We start from the raw sequence: 20,369 nt of genomic DNA, 5'->3' as shown, positions 1-20,369 counted from the left end.
CATTCTCTCCCAGGCAGACCGTTCCGAACACTTTTTCCCAGGCCATCCCATCCAGAGTTACATCGGCGCGCTGGATGATCCAGCAGACGAGCTGCAACGCTCCGGTGAACTTTTCCTCTCTGGCAACGCGTTTGCAACTTTTTTTTCTACCTCCCACTGACCAAGCACTGCGAGTTGGACGCGCTCTCCGCTCCCCTCCCTAGCCCTGTTATCGAGTTCCATCACCTACAGTAATGTTCCTTTCAGCGGCAACTGGATTCCTCGAGGACCTTCGCGAGCCGCCGATTCCACCGAGATTTACGATTCGTACGTTTCGTCCGCTTTTTTTTCAACGAGCCCCGGTGCTTCGCGAGAGTTACTTCCGCTAATAAGCCACTTGGGAAACTCTCCATGGCCGAGAGACAGTGGCTTGGATGCAGTGCCCGTTTTCATATCGAGGTATGTTTCAGCTGATGGTTCTTCTGCTGGCTGACCATCAGGGAGGCGCTTTCGGTGTTCGTACTACTGGAAACTGTGATTTGAAAGGGATCTCTGGTATTTCGAACTATCGCACCATGTAATGGGAGCTTTTGGTAGTAACGATGTGCTTGGAAAATATTTTTCAGCTCGTTCAAACGGAGGGTGGGAGGGCTGGTTTTATATTGACTTCTACTACTGGAGTTGCGACTGCTTCGTTGGCACAGCGGTTGGAATTTTATTTTTTGCAGTGTTAGGTGTTCTGGAAAGTATAACGTGGGAGGAATGGCTACTGCTTGACAGTGCAAAAGTTTTCGGCGAATGAAAATTTAAGACGTAGCACCTATGGTGCCTGATTTGCAGTGATGTTCAGTTTTATGAGTTGGATTATATTATTTTTCCTGGGAATACACTTGGGGCAACAATTTATACAAAATTACGTCTTTACTAGAGAATTATATCACTGGATGAGGATTCTGGCTGCTAACGAAACGTTTGGAAAATAGTTCGTAGTAAATGAAACTGATGGATATAGATTCTTCAATGTGACAAGTGTTTACTGTCATCTGTGTTATACACCTACTGCTTAATAATGCACTTGGAAGACTTTGAAAACATCAACCTTACTGAAACTCACAGATCAAGCGTAATATTTAGCTGAACGAAGTTTTTGTTATCCATAATGCGTTCAGAGAAATTTGCTAATCCATTACAGTGGAAGATATTGCACTTTGGACTAGTCTTCTCTATTATTAAGGGGTCAGTCCACTGTGGCGGTTTGAAAAATTAAGCTGTTTTTAAAGATTTTTTTCTCCGCTGGTACAACATGTAATGCATTAAATCTTTTTGGTATTTATTAAGCTACCCTTATATTATACAAAAAAAAAATTTACAGAATTTTCTTAATTTGTTTTAAAACTTTAAACGCGATTATCTCAAAACAACATTTTTTTCCACTGGTGCAAGTGATTGCAAAAAAACTATTTGACCAATCAGTCTGAAAATTTTACACGTTTCTCAGCACATCAGTGGCTATGGCCGGGACCACGGAAAACTTTTTTTATTAACCATTTCATACTTTTTACAAGGCAAAATGATTGAAAAGTTCATCGTATTTCGACACTTAAACTTCAAACCTTCGCCATTTTGTTAATTTTTTATCAGTAAAAATAATCCTGGTTCAGGCGATAACCACACTCGTAATGATTACAACACACTTTGAATTTTATGCTTCAAATGCTTCGTTCTCCCAGAATCACCTGCACCAGCACTACATTGCTTTCTCAAGGCGCTCACATCAGTGCGATATACATTTTAAAAAACTGTTAAAAATTTAGAATAGATTTTTTTATACTGTAATAATAAGTGCATTAATAAGTAGACAAAACATTATTTACGTTGGGCATTCCGTTTACTACAAAATAAATCCTAAAAAATGAAAAATTTTCACAGTGGACTGACCCCTTAAGTAGTGTCACTAGCAAATCACTTGAAAAACAATTCGTCCTACTCCTCTGAACACTGCAATTCGTTTTGGTTAATTACATATTCAAAAAGATCCTTCCTAGTCGAGGAATATAATCAATACCAACAAGCTTTAAAATTTCAAGCTTCCATAAAGAATTATAATACTCCCTGGACATAGTCTGCTTAAACACGGAGCTGTACTACTTATCAGCAACACTAAACACTTAGAAGTAGACTGCGGAAGATTATGCAAATATGAAATTTATTACGATAATTACGACCTCCCTATTGTAAGAAAATCGAACACACTATATCATGGCCACTGCTATACTCGAGCTAAATAAGTAAGTTCTGTATATGCTAGAAATCAATAAACACAACATTCTTTAAAATAAAAAATATATTTTGAAAACCCTCTAATGACGAAAGGTATTCCTATCAAAGTTTTACTTGTTCAGTCCTTTTCTACAAAAATGTATATTTGCATAAACACCCACAGTCTACTTAGAAGACTCCTTCTTCAAAGCACATGCAAACTGCTTTCTTTTCCAAAAGCACAGACACCTTTAGCTTCCAAAATTTTCTATATCAAAATACTAAATGTCTCCCTAGTCCCCACTATTTTCCAATATCAATCCTCTCTACCCCCTCTATTTATCAAGAGAGAAAACAGAAGTACATCCAATTCGGAGAAACCACTTACCGAAGTCTACTTCTAATATAACGAAGTAACCGAAGTTGCCTTTATGAAGCTTGTCGTCGAGGACGCGATCAGATTCTCTCGTTGCTCGTGAACGAGGACCTTGGAATGGTCAGAGACATGGATGCAGACGACGCCAGCTCGTCTACTAGGGATCTGTTCCAAGTTCAGGTCAAGGAGAATCTGGAAACCGCACAAGGTCGGCCGTCATAGCGTCGACAACAACGCTGTCTGCCATCATTTATCAGTGTCTAGGAAATTCCAACGTTCATGATAATTGTCTCGCGCGGAATTATTTCTCCACGAGTTACATCTCCCCCTCTACTAATCCCGAATTTTATTGGCTCGCGTCACTGGATGCTGTGGGTTAGATTGATAGATCGCCATTGGGAAGATTGATTTAGTCGAGGAGACTCTGACGGCTTAAGGCTTAACTCCGGTCAAAATTTTTTCAGAAAATCGATTTTTTTTATATATACTTTTTTGTAGTATAACATCCCTAGAATACCCTGTGAAAGTTTCAAACCAAAATTCGCAACGGTGTAGATTCTGCAGTCACATAACTGATTCAAACTCCGAACGCAGGTATGAGCCGAGATCACTTTGAATCGCGATTTCGGAAGAACCAATGAACAGATTCAAAAAAACCTTGAGGCATTTAATTCGCAACAGGACTCGCTGTCGCAGCACCGTATAACATAATTTTTTGAAACACAGGTTTATTTTTTATTTACATATTTGCGCGGAAAACTACCCGGTTTTTTGCATTACTTCGTTCAAATGTACACCAACATCGTAGTTTTGGTCTTTTTTGCCCCAACAAGGGGTGTTGAGATAGCCATTGAAATAAATTTTAAGAAATCGTTCGAATTTTTGATTTTGGACTAGCCTGTCAGTAAATATCGCGGTTACCGTTTTGGCATCCCTTTTTGGCAGTGCCTGCACTAAGCGCCATCTAGAAAATGCATCAAGACCGAAAGCGTGCTACAAGAAATAATTTTGCACCCTGACGAGTGTATCGATAAATGCCAAAAACATTTTTTAGGATTTGTTGTAAACTGTTCTTGTAATAAATTCATAAAGATCGCCTATTTTTTGAGGGGTTTGACCGAAGGGTTCCCTTGAGCTGAAAATTAAGATCATATTACAGGAAATTTTCTGTGGCCAACTGAAAGGTCATTCACTGATAAATCTGCCATCAAAGGGAGTAAGGACACTCTCGGATTCGATAGTAAAGTGAAACGAGGGGAAAAGCAGCTGAAACTGGGGGAAACTTCGCCGAAGTTCAATCTCCGCATAATGGCACCGTAAATTCGGCTTTGACGCTCAAGTATAAGTGTGTTAATCATGGATCACTCATCGTGAACAAAGTATCTACTCTCCTCTACTTTGCAGCCGCATATTCTCAGCTCCCAAGCCTCGCCAAAATATTTCTAAATTTCCCGACTTGCAACCCCTATACACCCCTGCGAATTCTAAATGGCAATAGACTCAACCACTTACTAAAATTCTAAATGGCATAATATCGCCATCCAGCTCGCTTCCAAGTCACACATCTTTCAGGAGCTACTCACTACACTTACACCAAGTAGCAGAGTTTCCTCATCGCTCCAAAGGAGTCTCATATTCCCAGCTAAATGCAATTCAACCTGCAAGATAGTCTCTCCACGTCTCCTTCGCTTCGCGAAAATTTTGCCTGAAAAATTACACGGGAATTAAACAAAATCTTGCTGCGATCCGGTAAGTCACTCTGCAAACCCCCTCGCGTCGTTGCCAGCTTCGTCATCTTCAATTCCGTTGGCTCGGTCTGCTTAACGGTGTTCGGCAGACAATTCGCTACGCTAACGTGCCGTGGCGATTTACTTTGCCAGGGCCAGCCTCGAGGATATTGGACGCCGCTGGGTGTCCCGTTTCGAGGGTAACATAATTGTTAAACGGGAGGAACGCTGGAACGGGCGGCAAGGAAGCCTCGTTGCCTCTGTTGGCGGAGGAATCCGACCGCGTCTTTGCTTTTATCGTCCCTTTATTTAGCAATTACGCCGCCGCAGAGGTGTCGGACGGCCGGGGGAGTTTATCGATGATTGATCGCACTCGCTCGGGCTTTTAAGTGGAGCGCTGCTGGCGTTAATTGAAGACGCTGGGATTCATTGCAGTGCTAGGGGATGTCTGGAATAATTCTCAGCGCTAACAGAAGAAGGTTTCGCGTTTGGGGACTGTGAAACGGAATTAGGAGGAATGATTGCTGCCGTGACTCGTGTGAAGACGGGGGATTATTGATTCGTTGTTTAGTAAGTGGCGGAGGCGTAATGGAAGTGGTCAGGGTTGCGAAAAATTGAGTTGAAATGAGTAATATAAAGGGCCATTGAACTCCACTGTTTATATTAAATTTATTGGCTGGCGAACGCGAAAGTTTGATAGTTAAATTATTTTGAAAACTAAATTTCTAACAATACTATTACGCGAGGCTATCAGCGCAAAAGTGGCCTAACCCGCAATTTCGGGTGGGTTGACATTTCAGCGTAAACCACCTCTTATACAGCAAAATTTTAATTCTTTAGTGGCCTGACCAACCTTCTAAAAACATTCATAAAATGGCAGCACGAAAACATGTTTTTGCACTGAGCATTTTGTTGATTTACAGCATTGGTCATTATTTTATACACTAATAATTTTATACACTAATATGGGTTATTAAAAAATCATACCTATGTACCTAAAAATAGAAATTGAAGCAGTGACTTTAGAAACAAAAGTTTTGGGTTTAAGCCACTATTGCGCTGAGAGCCTCATCTGTTATTAATAATTTCATTCTAGTAAGTAATTATAGTAGAAGATTGCAAAATTGAAAAGTCAGCTTGGACCTGAAAATAATGCCACTATGGAATATAATGATCAAAGAAGGAGTTGTGCGCTGACAAAATAGAAGCTTTACCACAATTTTACATTAAATACACCTTTCTCACCCGGAAGAAAAGTCCATCTAATTAATAAAATGTTAAAATCGCGAAAAATAGAGTGCATCTAAAATCACAGAATTTTTGCTGACTTCTTTTTCGTGTAGCCCGGACACTTTTCGAAATATTAAATACTAAACTTGAACATATATTCCAATTAATACTCACAGCAATAAATTACGAGGGCTCGTCATCTAAAGGTAAATACCACATGTAAATTTTCATTTTTTCGAACCGCTTGTCGTTTCTGTTTGTCCGTTTTGTTAGTGGAAAACATTCCCAGGTAGCCATTAAATTCTGAATTCTTAGCAAACACGATTCGCGGTTGTTCGGGCTCACGAAGCAACTAGTGCTGTCGCTGCTCAACGAACGGACAAATGTGACAGCGAGGTAATACTTTCTGAATGCCTCATTAAAGATTAATTTAATCCGTTTGATGGTACCGCTTCATTATTAATAAGAAGTTATTTTCGTCACGGCGGAGTTGAATCGTACACACGTTTCTTTCCACAAAAGGTGGAACGTGAATAAATGTCCATAAAGGAAGGTCCGACATTTTATAGGAATAATCTGTAAAAAAAATCTACAAATTACAGAGGAATTATTAAATAATTATTTACCAATAACAGTGAATATAAATTTCTATACCTCCACCTCTTTAATAGATGTTCAGCTATAAATGCTTGAATTTGTAAATAATAGAATTACTGTTTTATTTCAAGCTGAGTATTTTGCTATCCAATATTCAAAATCGAACGTGTCCTAAATTCAGAAAATCCATGGTCCCGGTTTTACTATTTCGCATAAAAATGCCAAAGTTTTGAATCATTCAAGGTCAAACTCTCTTCCGCAGGAACGATAATGAGTTTCACAAATTTACAATGTGGACAGGTGGGTTTTAGTGTGTGGAACCTTGCGCGTTTCCATTCGGAACGCTTAAATACCGCGGTATGGTATTCCCCGCTTTTAAATATTCATGTAATCATATAATCAATGACAGAGATTGAGAAGCCACTTAAAATATACAAGCCCATAGAAGCAGAGTCTGCATTGAAGAAGAAATAGTTAAACTAAATAAAGAAATAGAGATCTAACTGAAACAGGTGCTCAGAAACTTTGTGACTCACATTCAAACACTAGACTGAGAACACGCCACAGGCTCAATTCACCAGAGTGATTGCTCAGAGACGAACAAAGCCACTCAATGAAGCTTCCCCTCAAACAATGAACCGAAGCTCAAAATCTTCCACTGGACCATTCGAAGAAGACGAGGGCTCGCAAAGCTCGAAGGTTGAAGGATTAGCGCTCATAAAGTGTTGAGGTGCTCAAGGAGGCACGAGGCTCTCAAAAGAAGCGCAACGGAGAGGCGTGAGTCTCCGAGGAAAGGAATGAGAGAAAATGAGGGAGAAAGAGAGACGTCGCGAGCACGAGGGGGAGAATCGCGGCGCCACAGTCCGTCGCGACGCTCAGTCTACCGGCGTCGTCCGAGCAAACGCGTCGACTTACCGGCTTGCCGGTTGAAATCGCGTGGACCTCGGCTCTCTATCCGGATCGCGCCGTGTCGCGGCGACCAGGAATCAAAGTCGAGCTGCCGCGATTGTGGCCGGAATCCCCGCGCTGTTTCCATCGGGAAATTTGTGTAAAAGTCAGTGCTCAAACTAACAGCGAGTGCCCCTGAACGGTTGAACTCAGGTTTGTGAGAACGTTGAAAGTTTACCTCCCTGCGAGTCACGAGTATTGTGAACACGTCGTGCTCAAAATAGCAGTGAGTTACTTTGGAAAATGTTTAGTAGACCGTCGATTTAGTGTTGTGACAGGGACACGTATTTGTGCATGTGTAGTGAGTTATATGAATCATGAAGTGTTCCGCTCAAAATAGGCGTTTACCAGGACTTCGGCTTATAAGGAGCATCACCCAGTTCGTGCGCTCAGATTTTCATCAAAATTTGCACACAGGTAGAGCGGTCGAAAATATTTCGCGCGTCTTTCTCTGTAGCTGCCCAAATTAAGAGACCCGAAATATCTATTGCGTTGAATTCCTTTTAAACTGCTCAAGATACGAAACGAAAGTTACTTGTTGTTTTTGTGAGCGACGAGGTGGCGTGAGTAGAATTTCTGAGAAATCGCAGGTGGCACCAGTGTAGCTCTAATTACCCTTTTTGCCACGTTTTTGTAACTGTGTAATAGTTTCTGCCGAAGACTGGCGAGTTCAAACAACGCGGCCCGAAGATAAATAAACTTTATTCCCAATTTCGTGTTCTAGTGGGGGAAAAAATTGTAAATTATCCGCGACCGTGGTCGGAACGTCGTGTGCAGTTTTCGAGAGTTCTACTTGTGTGCAAAGTTTGATTAAAATCCGAGCGTACGAACTGGATAATGTCCCTTATTAGCGCTGCGCAGGGACTCCGGAATTTGTGTATATTTTGAGCCTCGAACGTTGCGAAACATCGCGCTCAAAGTAGACGTGAGTGGCCACATGCGATATTTAAACAGGACTTCGACTTTGTGTCTGGAAGAGGGCTGAAAATTCAGTCCTAAGAACCGTGAAAGCCCTGCTCAAAGTAGTAGCTATATCTTCTTGATACTGACTTAATATCGTGAGAGGTACTCGAAACTCTTTTGATCTTTGAGGTCACAAGGATCGTGGAAATACTTGCTGGAAAAATTAACGATTTCCTCCAAACAATGTCGAACAGAATATCACCTTCACGCTCAAAAGAGGACTGGAAAGTAAATCTTTCATTGAGTTCCAAGAATTCTGGGAAATTAAGTTCCAAATAGCATGAAATTCTTCTGCGAAATTCCTGTTAGTAAATTTACTCTGTGAGGCGACATATACTCAAAATTATTTCGTTCCTTTGAGCAGTCAGAATCACAAAAAATTGCGCTCGAAGTGGTTGCTAAGTCTTCAGGAATAATTCTAAATAGATCGAAGTTTTTGTGTAGAGATAGTTTTGGCATTGAAGTGAGTAGTCAATGCTGTGCAGAGTTTGAGCACTCAGTGCCTGCTGGTGAGGATATGTTTTCACGTTTGTGATTTCGATGGAATTTGAAGCTCCTCTGTTAGAATTGTAGAGACCGCGAGGTAATTGGGAAGTCTGGTCATTACAGGGGCTGGAGTGACAGGTGGTGATGTAACCTGTGTCGTGACTCGAAATTCCTTTGGCAGGTTGAAGTTTTTACAGAATGGACTGAGGGAAAGTGAAAACGACTAAGAAATCCTTCATCATTGGAAGCTCGCAGCTCAGGCTGCCTTGAGCTTGTGATCCTTAAACGGACGCCACTCTCATGATGAAATTTCATAGTGGAAAAATGTCGAAATTTTCTGGAAACATTTCCTTCGAACTTCACGTGTTATTCTGAGCTTGGCATGGGAGCAGAATTCTTTCAAATTCGCGAATACAAAATTCCACTTAACGCGTTACTAATTAATGAGATGCTATGTCTGGCAATGCCTCCTTCCTTCCGACATCAGAATGTCTAGTTTGCTGCGTGAATCGCGGCCGTTAATTATTAAAAGAGGAATCTGCAGTTATTTCTGTGTCACTTTGCAAATCGATGAGCAATATTTAATTAAAGAGAACCTAACTGTAGGTTATTTCAGATACAAGGACATCAACCCAGCAATTCTCAGTCTTCCCATTAGATTATTTTACCTTCTTCCATGAATTATACAAATCACACCCGACTGACCCAATTCAAGATCTGCGAATCTTTTTCAGGCCCAAACCAAACACATCTCGACGTCCAGCTCAATAATAATGGCCAGAATAATGGTAATTTCCCCACGACGTATAAATCGAAAGTGTCTAGGTACACTACCTCTCAGTGCCATCTTAGCGTTTTCGGGGACCCTTTGGGGACCTCCATATGTGGTCTTCTAAATTATTCTAAATTAAATAAAATCAAAAATAAACAAGTATTAAAACAATTAAATAAAGAAGATTAAACGTGGGGTCCATTCCACGAAAAGGGGCCTTATTTTTAAATCTAAATTTCGGTGTATTCGTTATTTTCTTTCCGTCACAGTTGAAGGGCCCATTTCCAATTTTGTTTGTAGCTTTTACAACCCTATTTTTTTAATATTTCAATTTTTCGGGGCCCCTCAGCTCCGGGCCCCGAGTCAACGCCTCTTTCCCCTCCATGTTAAGACTGCACTACTCCCTCTTACTTCCAAGCATAAAACTTCCAAGCATAAAACTTCCACCCCCAAAATAATAATTTTAACTACCCCCTCAGAGTAAAAAATGACACAACTCATTGAAGCGTCCACAAACGTGGCATTCCTCTCAGCAATGCCAGTTTCCATCGAAAGTACAAATAATTTTCCCACCCCCCCGTAGCGGGCACCCTCTTACGAGCATTTCCCATAAAAAATCCGCGTGTTTCCGTTCGGCAGTTCTGGAAATGGCGCGCTATTTCGTGCGCCAGCCAACGAACCGTTCGAAAAGGGGCGCTCGTGGCCCGGCCGCGAATTCATGGACTCGAAATCGCCCGCCCATCGGGGGGAAATCGTTCGTGACGGAAGCTCGGCCCTTCCACGCCAACCGGAAGGCAGTAAACTCGATTCAGAGGTCAGTTCACGCGAATTGTTTCGCGAGCGCTCGCCGTTTTCCCCGCGGGAAGAACGTCATTTCCCTCTGGTTCCCGCTGGTGCCCGTTGGTTTCCGCTGGCACCGTGGTTCGAGACGGCGGCGATGCCAACGCGCAAACCTGGCGGAGACCCCGCTGGCGCGACCGGGCCAATAAAACCGCCCATTTGTCGCGCGATTCGCGGAAAAACTCGTACGTTACCCCGCGGATATTTGCAGCCGGCTGCCTCGGGCAAGGAGCGCGAAACGACGAAACAAAAGCGTGCTCCGTCCTTTTTTGGTTGGGAGGGTATGTCTCTGCGTTTGATGGAGGGCTGGGCTGGGAATGAAGTTCGAGGAGATTTTGGAGAAGAGCTCGCGCCTAAAGGTTTGACGATAAAGTAAGGCCGCGGATAATCGCGAACGCTCCGGACGCGTGAAAGTTTAACGAGGCACTTCTCTGTGGATTATTCGAGGTCTTCTGGTGTTCATGGGTGGTCGTGAAATTTTTGGACGGGTGGTTTTTGGTTGCTGGTTGAAAAAATGGGGAAGATAATTGAGGTGGCTGGTATTTCAATTTCAGTTGGAAATAAAGGAAGATGCCACAACGAGGTCCATGATTCTGTGACTTCAGTTTCTTCGCGAGTGTCTCTGTTTCGTTTTCTCGCTATTTTGTGGTTGGTCAGGGCGGACGGAGAGAGATAGGAAACTGTGTTTTTAGCAGGCTTGGAAGCAAGAGGAAAATGTGCTCGTTTTATTAAACGATTTTATTCGGCTTCGATCCTCTGTTTGTATGTTTGTTTGTTTAATTAGTTTAATGTATGCATGGTTGAAATCTGGCAACTCGAATTTAACCCTCTTCCAACTATGCAATTGTCTTGAAACTTTGCAGGCATGCGTAGTTTGGATGAGAATTCGTGTTCTCTCGACATATGGTATTCTAGAATTTTTTTAAAACAATTGTAATAATATTTAAATAAAAAAACTATTGAAATATATTCTAGAGACCTTGAAATTGACTCATGATTTTTTTCATTGCGATTGGATTCTTTAGATGAGAATGGCAGTCGTTCAAAAATTGTTCTGAGTGTGAGCCACACGGATATGTCAAAGTTGATCGAAAAAAGAGGTGTGTCAACAAAGGGTTAAACGATTTTATTAAAAATGCACAAAACTAAATTGAAATGCACTAAAAACTAAAGAATAATTATTTTCTTTGTACTACAATTTCGATGGTGTTTTTTTGTCACTTTAAATAAAATCGTGCGTAAAATTATTAATTTTATGTCACATTACAATCTGTATCCTATAATTATATTTTATTTTATTAATGCGAATGAAAACTTTCTCACAAAAAAATCATTTCGACGTTTGCTTCTGTATTAAAGTGATTCATATCCTGTTATGAAATATCATGCCCCACGATTTTATTTAAAGTGAAAAAAAACACCATCGAAATTGTAGTACAAGAAACGAATTATTCTTTAGTTTTTAGTGCATTTCCAATCATTTCTGATTCTACATGCACGATAAAACAAATGCATCTATCTCAATTCCTCGTAATAGAAACTTATTACATACATCCAAAGCACAGCCTCGAGGAGTATAAACAAGATCTCCGTATGCATATCGCACGTATTCAATGGAAAAGAACTACCATCCATTTGTCAAAGACAGTAATGCTACATCGTATTTATTCCCCCATTCATTGCAGTCTGAATAAACTCTGCGACCACAGTGAAGGAAGGAGTCCAACAGAAGTCAAGCTTTATGCCTCTTATTGAACGCAGGGATAGTACTATTTCATTCAATTCCTCGAGGAATACATTTCATTTTTAACCTAGGTCAGGAATTGTACAGCTGCCCCCAGCGGGCAAGAATAAACGAACAGCAATAAAAGAAAGCTTATCCCTTTTCTGAGAAAACCAAATACTCCCTCTCTTTCAGAAGCTGCTCCCCATATTCATAAAGGCACACAGTCCTTCCAGAATCATATTCCATTCCCTTTTTTACGCGCGAGGGTCCAACGAACGCCCACATGTGCCGCGCGAATATGAACGTCACCGCAGCCCCCCAGTAAATAAGACTATAAAGGAATATCGTCGTGGCTTGCAAACATCGTCATATTGTGTTGCGTAAAAAACTCCTCCTCTTTCTTCTGTCCCACGAGAAAACTCACTTACGATTCAACGGGGGGCTCCAGTGTGCTCGTCAGGGAACGACGACGTTCTCCTCTTCCACTCGGCCAGCTTTGCGCTGCGCCATTCGAGCCACGGTTACGCAAACTGCGGCTCTAGCTTCCTCAAAGTTCGCTGGTTGATCGTGGACAAGGACGTTCTTAATTCGTCGACAACAACCACAGGAACTGGTACGTACGAGGAAACGGACCCCGCGAACCCATTCGTTAACCTTTTTATTGGCGAACCGTTTCGCGTCTGATTGACCTTCTCTAGTAGTGGCTGGCAATTCTTATGCCTCATGGCCTACGCCGTTGGTGGCTCTTCCAGCTGCAAGATTCTACCTCGAAAGTGGCTTTTTTTTCTTCGTATTTCAGAACGTTTACCAAATTTACGTGGGGAATTTCTTTGGACACTTGTTCTCCTCCCTCGTTTTGGTAATGGACGCTTGAGGGTTGTTAGACGGATAAGCATTTTATTATACGCAGTTTCGAGGTTAGTGATGGGTGTATAAGTGTGTCATGATGAGTAATAGGGAACTTTTATGGGAGGTGTTAGAGTGCTGAACTTAGCAATTCGAAGAATAAAGGAATTGCTTTTTTTGTGACGCTGAAACGCTGATTTTTTTCCAAATTCGTATTGTAGGAATAGGTTTTGTAATTCCTGTGTTCGGGAGCCTCGGAAAAAACGGACCTCGGGCGATGGGACTCGAACCCGCGACCCTCCGCGTCCTGGGCAGGCGCCTAACCAACTCCACCAAAACCGATCCCCGCGGTCTCTTACTCCGATCTTCCTCTTATGTGCTTCCTGATCCCACAGTATTAAGCAATTTTAGCTTCTTATTCGGGAGTTCAGAATACTCACCCCGTGTCTACCTCGAGGGGTGTTAAACCTGACAATAATTCAACTTATTTAATTTTTTCTAAATTTCAATTACAATAGACGGGTTAGGCAACCCTTCGGTACAATTAATTACAAAATTAGGCAGAAAAACGGACGCACATTAAGTAAGAAAGGCAGAGAGAAAAAAAAGTAAAAAAAGAACAGTATGAATATACAATACGAAACATTCAACGCAACAGACGTAAAAGCTTTGTACTCGTCTTATCTATTGAATCGGAATGCGATCGAAGCAATTATGTTTGCCATATGAGTTTTTGCGCTAAAAGAATTACCATGCCTTGTGTCAGTTTTGCATGATTCAGACACTTACACGCCCGTGTTAGTTAGAGGAACGACAGCCTACCCCCAGCACCAGGGCCGCATTTACCATAAGGCGCACTAGGCGCAAGCTGGGGCCACATTTTCAAGCCTTACTCCTCACAAAGACGAATATAAAAAACAGCCTAGTTCCATCTGCAAAATAAAATACCTCCCTTTAAATATTAAATTCGAAAAATAAAAACCAGAGGCAGCTGGAAAATTTGCGAGCCTCTCGCCTCCATTTAAACCGCCGCTGTCCGCCACTGTGCGGCCTCGCTTAGCGCAGCTACAAACACGGAAAACGAAACAAAGGACATACATATTACACCACTGTAGTCTTCTACGCCACAGCTCATCGCTCCTCGAGCCGCCATTTTCTGCCCATCGCCCCTAACCTCTTTCCCACTATTTGCATACGTAAACGTCCAGCAACTGTTGGCGCCCGATCGCGGCCACCGAGTCGTCTCTATGAATATTACAGTATGTAAATCTAGCCCTCTTGAACTTGCTCCACTGTCAGCGCTATTTTCTCTCCGCGCCGCGTCCTCATCAGCCTCGTGTACCCTGCGCCCGGCGAAGGCCGCGCTGGCCTTCCGATCCCGACGCGCAATTCGTTCCTGCGTCTCAAGGCGAGACGATTCACCACCGCCTAAGGATTCCCGTCGCGGGTAAAGTTCTCCGGGCCCTCGAAGCGTAATGTAGCGTCCAAGAAGCCGTCTCGCCGAGGAAACTGGCTCCGAGGACCTGGGGCTCTGTCTGACAGCGGAAGCGCTCGCCTCTTCCTAAGTGCTAGCGAGGGGGCGGAGCTCTAACGATCCTGGACCACGTCGCTGTAATTCTGGCGCTGTTTTATGGGAGTTTGGAGCGCTTTGGCGGGGGGCAACAGGCAGCTTGTTTCGTGGATTCCCTCTCCAGAGGCGGAATAATTGTCCGAGCTTCGCTGCGGAGGAATGTGGTCGATTTCTCTTAAGCAGTGAAGAGTAAGGGGGTGAAGCTTGACGGTGGTGCGGCTTGAATCCGGCTTTGTGGGAAATTGCCGCGTTTTCTGATGCGGGTGGACCTTTCGTAACAGAGGGATGATGTTGTTCGCAGGCTCCTTAAGTGGAATTACACGCAGGGGGTTTTAATAATTGTTCGTGTCGTTTCGAGGCATTTAGAGAAAACTGCAGGGAAAAGTTTTCTTAAGCGGGAACACCACTGTGACGGCAGCAAAACTAAGCCATTTTCAAGATTTTTTTGCAGGAATAATTTACAGTTTTCATGGAAAATATTTATTACCTACCTTTAGTACATTGTCTTAAGAGACTATAAACAATAAATAAATAGAAACACATGCATAAATTTTAATGTAACAATTAATCTTCTAGACCCCCCACGCGCGCTTGTTGAATGTGTACCTATCGAGCAGCGGGTATGAAATCAATTTTATTTTTTTTTTAGAAACTATATGAGTGTAGTTTTCGTTACACGTACGGATTCTTCGGTTGAAAACACATTTTTTTAAATACCCTCGAAAAACTGTCCACCTTATTCGCGGATTATCGAAACATTTCTTCTAGAACGCAGAATTTTTACAAGAATAATTTGTTTAAGAAATCGGTACGCTCAGCAGAAACTACACAAATAAAGTTTATAAAAAAAAAATTCTATGAAAGCTGTAAATTATTTCTGAAAAAAATTCTGAAACGCGGTTTACTTTTTCGGTCGTCACAGTGGTGTTCCCCGTTAAAAAATTCGTCCTGGGAAAGTGTCACGAAATAAGTCTCGTCTTCTGTCTTTCGCGAAGGACACGCGTGATTGCGTTATTTTAAATAGGACCTCATAATTATTGGAGAATACTGCGATGCACAGAAAATAGCTTGTTTTCACAAAGTTTGTCCTATTTCCATCGTCTGGAGGCAGAGGAGCGCGGCTACTTCTTCCCAAGTGTTAATGAATCGAGTACCTTTAACTCTCCAGGCGATCCCATTACGATTCTGCGGCAACTGAAACGTGCAAACACGATTTCTTTCAAAGCAGCCGCTCTCAGGAACTGAAACTTTCCCCCGACGTCGGGGAAACGTGATTTCCATGTATTTTCGCACAGACGCTCCAGGCTTACTTCGGTGCCACCACGAAGCCGCAAGAAATATTACAGCCGTCACCAAATAAGAAATTTAAATTAAGTCTCCCGATTACAAGCTATTTACAAATTCATTTTCCGTTGACGTCACGCAGAGCGCAGTTAAACAACGGCAGAACGCGCGAAGAAAGTTCCTCGTAATTCACCTGACATACGATCAGTGTACGATGCGGATGGAATGATTGTTGTCTCAGAGCGGTTGCTGATCGATGGCCGAAAAGTGGAAAGATCAGCGGGGCCAATTTCCAACGCGAGCTTAACGCGATATGCTCTAACTTTTACTTGACTGATTGCCCGATATTTACGTTTCCGCTGGGACGCCTCGCTTTGCCAGGAAATTGTCTGTCCACGCGAAATTAGTCGCTCGCATGTTTCACCCCGTCAAACTCTAGAGAGGGGGACGTAAGTTTTCCTCGAGCTTGTAGGTGGCCCACCTTTGGCTTCATTAAACGTTCTATTGCTATTTAACACGGCGGAGTCTGGCAGAGCGATTTCTGGGCCAACCGCATTGGGAGTTCCGCCCATTTGTCCGATGGGCCGCATCACTCGCGTCATTCGATTTTCTAATTGAGGATTCTATCGCGCTGGCGAGCTGTCGATGAATTCCATTAGAATAATTAAACCCCATGTTTCTCCGCGACTGATTGGTAATTCAAGGGTCGAGGGACTAGCGCTCGAAAATGGGAAAAATTATTGTCATAAAGATAAGAAAGATTGGAAAGTTAAATGTTGTTAAACTGACTTTTAGAAAATGTGGTGTCGTAAAGCTCGTCGCGACACACATTATTTTTCTATTTACAGTTTGTTAATTTTGTAAAATTTAAAACTATTTTTTTTATACTGTCAATAAGTGCATTAATAAGTAGGCAAAATATTATTTACGTTGGACAGTCCGTTTATTGAAAAATAAATCCTAAAAAATGACAACTTTTCACGTCTTCGCAGTGGAATAAGCGAGACCCCTTAAATGAGTTTTTGCGAAGTCTCAAGATGACGAAAATTTTCAGTTTTTTCTTCACTTTATTGTCCCCAATGTCCTCTTATATTTGAAAACACTGTTCATAGGTATGTGCTTTCATTGGATTCAGGTATCGCTGTTATCGATTTGTTTTTTTGTTGTTTTAACAGGAGCAGGAGATGTGACTTTCCCGCGGGCGTGCCCAATCTTGCCAAATATTTTTATCCCACGTTGAGTAAATTTGTTTGCCTCGCTCCTGTGCTGCCTCCTGTTTCACCGTGGAGCACTATTTTTATCTGAAGCGTGGACGTTGTTGACGAGAACGAATATATTACCGTTCCCTCCGCCAAAGAAGTTTCGAGAACGAGCGATTCGGCGAGTATGGGCCATTTCCTACAGCTTCGCTCTCCTATTCTTTCGCGTTTACTTCGTCTTCCCTGCAGCTTCGTTACATCTGTGAATCTCAATTATTCCCTGACTTAGGGGAGACCGGAGCTAGTTGATACGTTGTTCTGTTTTCAATTTTTTCCACTTTTTATTTGAATTAATTACTAATAACAAATATGCCAAAATATACTTTGGTCCTTCCTCTTTAATATATAGTAAGCGGAAACTTGAGAAAATATATAGAAACTGAATGAAAAAATATTATATGGACGAAGGCAAAATGTATCAATTTACCACACTGCGGGGCTAGTTGATACGTTGTTCTGTTTTCAATTTTTTTTTTAATTAATTACTAATAACAAAAATGCTGAAATATACTTTGGTCCTTCCTCTTTAATATATAGTAAGCGGAAACATGAGAAAATACATAAAATCTGAATGAAAAAATGTTATTTGGACGAAGGCAAAATGTATCAATTTACCCGACTGCGGGGCTACTTGATACGTTGTTCTGTTTTCAATTTTTTTCATTTTGTATTTGAATTAATTGCTAATAACAAAAATGCGGAAATATACTTTGGACCTTCCTCTTTAATATATAGTAAGCGGAAACTTGAGAAAATACATAGAAACTGAATGAAAAAATATTATATGAACGAATGCAAAATGTATCAATTTACCCGACTGCGGGGTTACTTGATACGTTGTTCTGTTTTCAATTTTTTTCACTTTTTATTTGAATTAATTACTAATAACAAATATGCCAAAATATACTTTGTTCCCCTATTCAACATTGTATCGCGGACCAAGTGCTTGCCTTCTACAGAATAGCTTCTTGGATAGCCTTCATCGATAAAGAATAACGTAATTACCTAGAAAAATCAGCCGCACCCTTAAAACCACTTCAGACCTCAATTTCAGAGCTTGTACCACTGTTCTTAACATCTTCACAAGCTACCACCATCTCGGTGTCTGCAGAAAATCAAGCAAATCCTTCGTTCCCCAGGCTCTTCCACCTATCTTCCCTAATCTCGAGAAAAAATATGAGTGCCGCGTTCCGGATCAGTGAACATGTTGGCCTCACGAAGCCTGGCAAGCTCTCACGTGCACTGGGTCCCCCAGTTGACTTCAATTCTCTCTGATGGAGCAGCATCGCCTCCGCTCGCCGCCAGGAGGAACGTGCGCCTTCGCTTTCAGTCATCTTCAACGGTCGACTTCAATTTGAATAACAACGACGCGGTTTCTCCTTTAATCCCTGGGAACCATGGAGATGATTGCCGTCTAGAGATCACGTAACCGCTCGCGACGGTCTCGTCTTGACGTGGGGCAACGATTTACGAGCGACAGCTCTCGAAACCAGGCTCATTATACGGTGATTTTCTTTTCGCTGCGGTTGTTCCTCCGCTCGCGATTCGAACGTACGAGGTCGCGCGGGGTACCTTCGTGCGATTCGTGGGAGGTTGCAACCTCCGCCGTGAGCACACTCCACGGGCCTGATTTGATTGGAGAGTCGAGCTGCTTTGAAAATCAGGATTTCTTCGAGTCAAAGGTTGATGGAAGATTGGACGAGACTTGGGAGGCTTGAGGGTCTGATGAGACCCGATCGTGATTGTTTCAGGTGTTTCGAACGCGTTCAATGTTTGGGAGCATTTTCTGAGGAGGTAGGGTGATTAGACTTAGTTTTGGAGGAATGGTTCCAGATCGATATGAAATTCGAGATTGAAGGCTGGGAATATTGTGACGGAGAAAAATAAGGGAAATGGTACAGGGATTGTTATTTAAAATTGTAATGCACAGTCTGTCTTTGCGTGTGACGAATAGGACTGGGAGTATTTGTCGAATTTTTTCGGTATTCGAATATTCGAATATTCGAATACTTCAGTTGCTCAATTATTTGGCGAATATAATTCGAATACCCAAGTATCCAAATACTATTCGAATATTTAAGTACTCGAATACTATTCGAATACCCAAGTATCCAAATACTATTCGAATATTTAAGTACTCGAATACTATTCGAATATTTAAGTACTCGAATACTATTCGAATATTTAAGTACTCGAATACTATTCGAATATTTAAGTACTCGAATACTATTCGAATACTGAAATTTTTCGAAGTTTATTCGTAGCATTCGAATACTTGTAAAATATTCGAATATTAAATTATTCAAATAGTCCCAGCCCTAGTGGTGTTTTTTTCATTTTAAATAAGATCGTGGAGCAGGATGATTCATAACAGAATATGAATCAATTTACTGCAGAATCAAGCGTCGAAATGAATTTGTTGTGAGATACCCTGCTCCACGATTTTATTTAAAGTGAAAAAGAAACACTATCGAAATTGTAGTACGAGAAAATAACTATTTTCTATTTTTTAGTACATTTTAAAATCAAATCGTTTAACTTAAAAAAAATTCTCATTAAAGGTACATTCTTCATCACCTTCAGACTTCTAACTATTCATTCAAGATTACATGGGAGAAAAAACAATTAAAAAATATTTTATCATCTTGAAATATGTATAAGTCAATACCAAAAAGACTTTTAACCATACGTGTTACAGTTTTCTTTTAAAAAATTCTAAATTATTAAAGAGATTACATGAGAATGTACCCTTAACATTCCCTGTGGTTCCACTACATTTAACACCTTACCTCAGTAATCTCTATCTATCTAATTTCCCTGTCAAGTTCACCCAAATTCACACTCACTGGCCTCATCAAACTTAACTTCTAAAACCATCCAACTGATCTCAAAAGGAGACAAACTTCTACCCGTCTGCAAAAGTCCCCCGGGTTCATATTTCACTCCACCCACCGAGCGGATTGTGATAAAAGCGACTCCTCGAAACAGACGCAGAAACCGATCGCGACGTTCAGGGCCGTTGAACCTCCGCCGTCGAGGCGGCTGCCTTTAAATTATACTCGCGATCATGAATATAGAGCGAGGCGGTACCGCGAAAGTAAAGGAGAAATCGTTGATGGGACATCTTAAGATAACGAGCGGTTGCTCCACGAGACGGCAATAATAACTAGACTCCGAGTAACGAGGGCCACGTTTCGTTTCGTGACGCCAAGAGTAGCAGACCCGCAGTAATCGTGTATTTCGAAGGAATCCGAAGGGCGTTAGAAAGTGGAGTGAGACGTGCAAAAATTTGGGGAACGATAAATTTAGCGAGATATTTTCATCATATTTTAATAGCTTCAAAGAAGTAATTGGCACCTTCGTTTTAATGTTCCCAAAAGATAAGGCAAGGGAAATTTAATACGGTAAAGAAAACAACATTAAAAATAGGTATTCCAGAATATAATTCTAACTTAATAATATTAAAAAAAAAAAAAACGTGGCGACCCCTCAGAAAACACTTGAAGA

General features: G+C 41.6%; 1 protein-coding gene across 9 annotated transcripts in view; it reads left to right on the top strand.

The window, feature by feature from the left end:
- Positions 1–20,369, top strand: part of LOC143375951 (octopamine receptor beta-1R) — a 153,242-nt gene that overhangs the window by 82,383 nt on the left and 50,490 nt on the right. For 2 of the 9 annotated variants that reach the window (XM_076825657.1, XM_076825656.1), the window contains exons 1-2: positions 7,062–7,495; positions 7,968–8,041. The exons of 2 other annotated variants lie outside the window; for them this stretch is intronic. The gene's annotated coding sequence lies outside the window, so the exon portion shown is untranslated. 5 more of the 9 variants (XM_076825662.1, XM_076825661.1, XM_076825659.1 and 2 more) reach the window with 5 other exon arrangements.

Source organism: Andrena cerasifolii, chromosome 13 (assembly GCF_050908995.1).
Source record: "Andrena cerasifolii isolate SP2316 chromosome 13, iyAndCera1_principal, whole genome shotgun sequence".
NCBI lineage: Eukaryota > Metazoa > Arthropoda > Insecta > Hymenoptera > Andrenidae > Andrena > Andrena cerasifolii.
The sequence above is the reverse complement of the archived record's forward strand: the minus strand, read 5'-3'. Positions and strand labels throughout refer to the sequence as shown.